This window comes from Pristiophorus japonicus, chromosome 19 (genome assembly GCF_044704955.1).
Source record: "Pristiophorus japonicus isolate sPriJap1 chromosome 19, sPriJap1.hap1, whole genome shotgun sequence".
In the NCBI taxonomy this organism is placed as follows: Eukaryota; Metazoa; Chordata; class Chondrichthyes; family Pristiophoridae; genus Pristiophorus; species Pristiophorus japonicus.
In genome coordinates this window covers 9,582,412-9,589,216 of record NC_091995.1, presented here as the reverse complement: position 1 = coordinate 9,589,216, position 6,805 = coordinate 9,582,412, and positions in this window count along the sequence as shown.

The following is a 6,805-nucleotide window of genomic DNA, read 5'->3' as shown; positions in this document are numbered from 1 at the left end:
ACATCCGGATGAAATAGAATCGCATTCACACAGAGAAACAAGTCTGTGATGTTTCGGGATGAACCCACCGTCATACTGGAAGTCAAACGGGCATTTTACTGAGGCTGGGAAGTGGGAGAGGGGAAAATGAGGAGGGCAGAAGAAAGATGAATGTTGATTTGGAAGAAATGCTTTTATTTTATAGATTGTGTATGCAATGCTATGATGCAAAATGTTCCATCACTGTCGTCATATCCAGTATTGGGGGGGTTTTAGTCTTTACCATCCGGAATTAGGCATCACATGGGCGTGGAGCAGAATGAAAATCTGATCGGCGGATCTCACGCCGGTAACAGAACCCACAATATATTTCTACTGCACTCAATGGAAGGAAAGTCAGACGGATTCTGTGACAGCGTACGCTCCTCTGTGCCCCATGTTCCTTCCTGTGATTTTTTTTTACCATCACTCTCTCCCGATCGTGAGTCGGCAGTTTTACACCAGCCGATTTTCTGGACATTTTGCATTCGTGCCCGGGACCAATTTCACTCCGGAATTCCTGCATTGAATTTTTTTGTTCTTAATGTAAATGCATGCAACCAGCGATTACATGAGTTTAGAGCGGTCTCACCATCTGTATTATTCCCATTAATCTAACAACTCATATAAAATAAATGAAAAGGAAAAAAAAACATGCCAGACAACACTCTGAAGCAGGAAGTCGAAGCGCTGGTTGCTAGTCTATCACAAATTGCATTGCTAGTCACTGCAATATCACAGTGAACATTTAGACGCACAGTCCCAAAGGATGGGTTTCCTCTGCTTAAATTGCAGAACTGACCAGCACTGGGCGGTTGGTTCTGTGTTCGACCCAGTGATCTAAGGCTGTAAAACATCCTAAGGTCGTGAAAGGTGCTATATAAATGACTATGAAAAATTATAGTCATGGCCACTAACTATTAATTTGAGATAGTTGACAGAATAAAATGGGATAATAATCATGTCGGTAAATTACTGAGTTACATAAAACTTCTGCAAAGAGCCTGCATTACCTTCAGTTCTTATTCGCTGCCGTATAACCTGATAAACAGACTGTCACTCACACTGACTGTTCTGTACTTAATAGATTGTCAGGCATGCGGTAGCAAGACCAATCATATCGAAGTGATTGCAAAACTATCAACGCCTCGATACAATGACAGAAACAAAATAGATCTGGAAAGTTACATTTCTGTGTAGTTATGGACATTGACAGGAAGTTAGTCCCACTGACACCCGGAAACATACATGGGGACCAAAACAAGATTCCAAGACCATTACAAATGAGGAAGGCCATTCTGCCCATCTTGATGCATCAGAGAGATCTTCACATCATCCCATTGTACCACTGACTTGTTTATTAAATGATTCCAGGGTTTGTGTCTCCATCAGTCAATCTGGAACGTCACTGCACCTTGTGATGACTCTGGGGTGGGTCAAAGTGGGTGGGTGGAGCGGGGGTGGGGTGAATTTTCAAGCCTACCACTGCTGGAAACAAGATGGTATTGCCATAAAAATGTTCTGACCTCTGGTGGCCACTGTGACCCTGATCCCCTACAAGGAGCCCTGCGGCCCCCCGGTCTCCTGCGGTTCTCAGCGGCGGCAAAGTGACCCAGGGGCCTCAGTAATACACAAGGAACCGCCGCCAAGAGGCTCCGACGGGGCTTGGAGACACAATCTCCACCCAGAGGCATCACCCCGGATATCCCCATATCACCATCAGCACGACTGATGAGGGAGAGGGGGAAAGATACACAAACCAGACCGAATGAAAGAAGGGAAGAAAAAGATTAAAAGTAGAAAAAAAGCAAACAAGGAGCTGCTGCAGAAGGGAAGAGGGAACCAAGAGGGAGCGGAGAGACTAAAGAAACCTCAAGAGAGGGAATGGGAACAGGAACAGATCTGCAGAGGGAGGGAGGAAGAGAGCTAGCGCGGGGCGAGAAGGTTAGGAAGGGAAGACAATAAAGAACTCAAGGGAAAAGTAAAAACCAAAGGGAATAAAGAAGCTGCGGTCCACAACTAGATCTCTCCAACAGCCTGAACAGGAACGCAAGCAAAACTGGAACAACCGGGCAGCCCACAGAGTCAGAGACCCCACCCACCCCACTTTGAATGCAATTGGAATAGAAAACCCAAAGTGATGCTTCAGTTCTGTGTCCTGAATGAGGTGTCCCCACATTTCCCACTCAGCAATCCTCACACACGTCCCACTTATGGACAGCATAGTGACCATGGGTGGAGACCTAAACTGTGCTCTTCACTCCCAGTGGGACAAGCTCCCTGCGGACACAGAACACTAGGACAAGCAGACGGAGCAATTTGGGTTTCAAGAGGCAGTGATTCATCCAAGGAACCCTGTATTTGCCATATAGGGAGAGCTGAAATTTAAGTTGACTACTTGAGGCGATGCATTTAGAAACTGGATTTGGTGCATGAGTAACTTTAATTCCATTTTTAACCGCCATACTTTGCAACTGCTTAAAGATAGTCTCTTTGATATGATTTGATTCGTCATACATTATATGAGTTATAAATCAGAGCAAAGGAACCTATGAGTTTTACCGGGGTTAATGGCGAATATCATTTCTCTCCACATTGTGTACTGTAAAGGGCCGTTGAATTTTTCCAAAGACGCGGCAGCATCTGCTGTCAGTATAGTGTAGTCATCGCTAATACTGCAAATATCAAATAATCAGTTATAAATTGACCATAAACACTTTACTGAGCTCTTTAACCAAATTGTGCAGAGTTTCAGTAAAGAGCAAGTCCTACCTCATCTTCTGACAAGCTTCCTCCTGAAATATAACAAAACACAAATCTGAGTTGCCAAAGACTGAGCATCTATATCTGGACAGCAGGAATACACCCAGGTAGTTACAAGCTGCTGATCATTCCGCATTCTCACTGCTGCCGAGACACAGATCGAAAGAGGTTATTACAAAAGCGAGGTCGAAACACAGGAGAAAGTGCGACACAGATTTACACAGATGATACCCGAACTCAGTGAGTACAGCCATCATAGAAACATAGAAACATAGAAAATAGGTGCAGGAGTAGGCCATCCGGCCCTTCGAGCCTGCACCACCATTCAATAAGATCATGGCTGATCATTCCCACAGTACCACTTTCCTGCTTTCTCTCCATACCCCTTGATCCCCTTAGCCGTAAGGGCCATATCTAACTCCCTTTCGAATATATCCAACGAACTGGCCTCAACAACTCTCTGCGGCAGGGAATTCCACAGGTTAACAACTCTCTGAGTGAAGAAGTTTCTCCTCATCTGAGTCCTAAATGGCCTACCCATTATTCTAAGACTGTGTCCCCTGATTCTGGACTTCCCCAACATCAGGAACATTCGACCCGCATCTAACCTGTTCAGTCCCGTCAGAATCTTATATGTTTCTAGGAGATCCCCTCTCATCCTTCTAAACTCCAATGTATAAAGGCCCAGTTCGATGCAGTCCCTCCTCATATGTCAGTCCTGCCATCCCAGGAATCAGTCTGGGAAGCTTCGCTGCACTCCCTCAATAGCAAGAACGTCCTTCCTCAGATTAGGAGACCAAAACTGAACACAATATTCCAGGTGAGGCCTCACTAAGGCCCTGTACAACTGCAGTAAGACCTCCCTGCTCCTATACTCAAATCCCCTAGCTATGAAGGCCAACATACCATTTGCCTTCTTCACCACCTCCTGTACCTGTATGCCAACTTTCAAAGACTGATGAACCATGACACCCAGGTCTCGTTGCTGCTCCCCTTTTCCTAATCCGCCGCCATTCAGATAATATTCTGTCCTCGCGTTTTTGCCCCCAAAGTGGATAACCTCACATTTATCCAAATTATACTGCATCTGCCAGGGAGACAGAGCGAAATAAAATGGAGTCAGAAGCAAAAGATAGAAAGAAGAATAGTAAAAGTAGAGCGCAGAGAAACCCAAGGCAAAAAACAAAAAGGGCAAAATTCTAAAGGGGCAAAGTGTGTTAAAAAGACAAGCCTGAAGGCTCTGTGCCTCAATGCAAGGAGTATTCGGAATAAGGTGGACGAATTAATTGCGCAGATAGCAGTTAACGGGTATGATGTAATTGGCATCACGGAGACATGGCTCCAGGGTGACCAAGGCTGGGAACTCAACATCCTGATTATAACTCAACATCCCAGGGTATTCAGCATTTAGGAAGAATAGACAGAAAGGAAAAGGAGGCGGGGTGGCGTTGCTGGTTAAAGAGGAAATTAATGCTAAGGAAGGACATTAGCCTGGATGATGTGGAAACGGTATGCATGGAGCTGCGGAATTCCAAAGGGAAAAAAACACTAGTGGGAGTTGTGTACAGACCACCAAACAGTAGTAGTGAGGTTGGGGACAGCATCAAACAAGAAATAAGGGATGTGTGCAATAAAGGTACAGCAGTTATCATGGGCAACTTTAATCTACATATTGGTTGGGCTAAGCAAACTGGTAGCAATGTGGTGGAGGAGGATTTCCTGGAGTGTATTAGGGATGGTTTTCGAGACCAATATGTCGAGGAACCAACCAGAGAGCTGGCCATCCTAGACTGGGTGATGTGTAATGAGAAGGGACTAATTAGCAATCTTGTTGTGCTATGCCCCTTGGGGAAGAGTGACCATAATATGGTAGAATTCTTAATTAAGATGGAGAGTGATACAGTTAATTCAGAAACTAGGGTCCTGAACTTAAGGAAAGGTAACTTCGACAGTGTGCGGTGTGAATTGGTTAGAATAGACTGGCAAAGGATAGTTAAAGGGTTGACGGTGGATAAGCAATGGCAAACAGTTAAAGATCACATGGATGAACTTCAGCAATTGTACATCCCTGTCTGGAGTAAAAATAAAACGGAGAAGGTGGCACAACCGGGGCTAAAAAGGGAAATTAAGGATAGTGTTAAATCCAAGGAAGGGGCATATAATTTGGCTAGAAAAAGCAACAAACCTGAGGACTGGGAGAAATTTAGAATTCAACAGAGGAAGATTAAGAGTTTAATTAAGAGGGGGAAAATAGAGTACGAGAGGAAGCTTGCAGGGAACATAAAAACTGACTGCAAAAGCTTCTATAAACATATGAAGAGAAAAAGATTAGTGAAAACAAACATAGCTCCCTTGCAGTCGGATTCAGGTGAATTTATAATGGGGAACAAAGAAATGGCAGACCAACTGAACCAATACTTCGGTTGTCTTCACGAAGGAAGACACAAATAACCATCCGAATGTACTAGGGGACAGTAGGTCTAGTGAGAAGGAGGAACTGAAGGATATCCTTATTAGGTGGGAAATTGTGTTCAGGAAATTGATGGGATTGAAGGCCGATAAATCCCCGGGGCCTGATAGTCTGCATCCCAGAGTACTTAAGTAAGTGGCCCTAGAAATAGTGGTGATCATTGGTGATCATTTTCCAACAGTCTATCGACTCTGGATCAGTACCTATGGACTGGAGGGTAGCTAATGTAACACCACTTTTTAAAAAAGGAGAGAGAGAAAACGGGTCATTATAGCCTGACATCAGTCGTGGGGAAAATGTTGGAATCACTCATTAAGGATGAAATAGCAGCGCATTTGGAAAGCAGTGACAGGATTGGACCAAGTCAGCATGGATTTATGAAAGGGAAATCATGCTTGACGAATCTTCTGGAATTTTTTGAGGATGTAACTAGCAGAGTGGACAAGGGGGAACCAGTGGATGTGGTGTATTTAGACATTCAAAAGACTTTTGACAAGGTCCCACACAAGAGATTGGTGTGCAAAATCAAAGCACATGGTTTTGGGGGTAATGTACTGACGTGGATAGAGAACTGGTTGACAGACAGGAAGCAGAGAGTCAGGATAAACGGGTCCTTTTCAGAATGGCAGGCAGTGACTAGTGGAGTGCCGCAGGACTCAGTGCTGGGACTTCAGCTCTTTCCAATATAGATTAACGATTTAGATGAAGGAATTGAGTGTTAAATCTCCAAGTTTGCGGATGACACTAAACTGGGTGGCGGTGTGAGCTGTGAGGAGGACGCTAAAAGGCTGCAGGGTGACTTGGACAGGTTAGGTGAGTGAGTGGGCAGCTGCAGTATAATGTGGATAAATGTGAGGTTATCCATTTTGGGGACAAAAACACGAAGGCAGAATATTATCTGAATGGCAGCAGATTAGGAAAAGGGGAGGTGCAACGAGACCTGGGTGTCATGGTTCATCAGTCAGTGAAAGTGGGCATGCAGGTACAGCAGGCGGTGAAGAAGGCAAATGGTATGTTGGCCTTCATAGCGAGGGAATTTGAGTATAGGAGCAGGGAGGTCTTACTGCAGTTATTCAGGGCCTTAGTGAGGCCTCACCTGGAATATTGTGTTCAGTTTTGGTCTCCTAATCTGAGGAAGGACGTCCTTACTATTGAGGGAGTGTAGCGAAGGTTCACCAGATTGATTCCTAGGATGGCAGGACTGACATATGAGGGGAGACTGCATCGACTGGGCCTGTATTCACTGGAGTTTAGAAGGTTGAGAGGGGATCTCATAGAAACTTATAAGATTCAACCCGGACTGGACAGTTCAGATGCAGGAAAATGTTCCCGATGTTGGGGAAGTCCAGAACCAGGGGACACAATCTTAGGATAAGGGGTAGGCCATTTAGGACTGAGATGAGGAGAAACTTCTTCACTCAGAGAGTTGTTAACCTGTGGAATTCCCTGCCGCAGAGAGTTGTTGAGGCCAGTTCATTGGATATATTCGAGAGGGAGTTAGATATGGCCCTTACGGCTAGGGGGATCAAGGTGTATGGAGAGAAAGCAGGAAAG